The sequence below is a fragment of the Phalaenopsis equestris genome, unplaced genomic scaffold (genome assembly GCF_001263595.1).
Source record: "Phalaenopsis equestris unplaced genomic scaffold, ASM126359v1 Scaffold000202, whole genome shotgun sequence".
NCBI classification, from domain to species: Eukaryota; Viridiplantae; Streptophyta; class Magnoliopsida; order Asparagales; family Orchidaceae; genus Phalaenopsis; species Phalaenopsis equestris.
In genome coordinates this window covers 4,624,113-4,625,813 of record NW_018164644.1, presented here as the reverse complement: position 1 = coordinate 4,625,813, position 1,701 = coordinate 4,624,113, and positions in this window count along the sequence as shown.

The window sequence follows — 1,701 nt, the reverse complement described above, 5'->3', positions numbered from 1 at the left end:
TATATATATATATATATATATTGTATGTGTGTATAATTTGCCATCATTATTTTTATATATTAATTTTTTTAAAAAAATTGTATGTAGATACATATTATATATACATACATATTATACATACATACATATATAGATACATAAATATTAATTTATACTTGCAAAAAAAATTGCATGTTAAAAAAAATTGTATATATATATATATATATAGTCAAGTCGTTTTCTTAAAATATTACAGTTTTTAATTAATCATTATAAAAGAAGCAATATTAAGATGACAATAATATATTTTATGTCTTAATTGCTGTATTGCATTAATCTTAAAGCAGATATAACTAATCCAAACCCCATTCTAATTTGACAGAGTTTATTTTAAGAATAAGTTGAGCCCTAATGATAATGAAATTATAAATAAATGATTAAGATGTGCTTTGAATGTAATTTTCTTTGTTGGAGGGAGACATTTACGATTTGTCAGAATATGTGCACAGCTTGTGGGACTCGTATTTAAAGCATATTCTAATAATTATTTTTTTAACTTAGTTGTTATTAAAACTCAATTAAAAAATATTAGCTTATTCAAAAATAGAATTTTTAAAACATTTTTCACAATGACAAGGTATTATTGGCTAATTATTATATAAGAATTAAGTGATGTTGAATCCAAATTTGTCAGCGTTCAAACCAAGGGGAAAAAAACTCATATAATATGATATGGTCATCATATTTATAAGAGGAAAGAGAATAGTAGGTAAAATTGTATGTTTCACCCCTGCTTTGTAGGGTATGTAGTACATGGTAATTCAGTCTTTTTACATGTTTGAGCCTATCACATAGCTGTCACTCGATCGATAGGCTAAAATGGCTTCCGTCGGCTCTTGTTTAGGGTGGTTAGTAGGCTCCTGATGGAATTTAGATTCAGAAAATAAAGGTTCTTAACATATGTATAGGATAATACAATTTCATAACATAGAGATTAAAGTGATAGAACTAAGAGAGTGGAACATATATAATCACAAACAATCAATATAATAGTAAGATGATTAGAAGGTGATAATAAGTAAACAAAAATCTTTAATTTGATGATTTTTGAGTACTTTTGGGTTAGTCTGCCCTTTATGTGATTCAAACTTACAATTTTACAGTTCAATGCAAAATATTGTAATATTTATTGTAAGATGCAGTTGAATCTCATCTCACCCAATGAATTTTAAATAATAATGAACTGGCAATTCTACCCTTTCATTAAAAGATAAATATGCTAAATATGCAGAACTCGGTCTTGAAAAAAAAAAAAGGTGATTAAAAGCGAATGAGACCAAAATGGTCTTTATTAAAATAACTTTTTAAACGAATTTTCAAGTCAATGTAAATGATTTTGTTAAATTTTTTTATAATTACTTTTCTTTCAGACTAGGCCTCTTGCAAGCCAACCATCCTTAATTCAATAAATTATGTTAGGCACACATCTTGCAAGCTATAGTAATTCACTATGTGTTTGTAAGTACAAATATACGCTCTTCTTTCACGATAAGGAGAATGTGGTTCTATTTTTAAATTGAAAACTACACTTGTCATTATGTAGATAAACAATACAAGAGTTTGGAAATTCAATAATAGTTGTAGTCTGACTACAAACGGTTGCAAGTAGTGATCAATGACAACTAGTGGTTGACTGCGACAAGTGGTGACAATCAGTGGTGG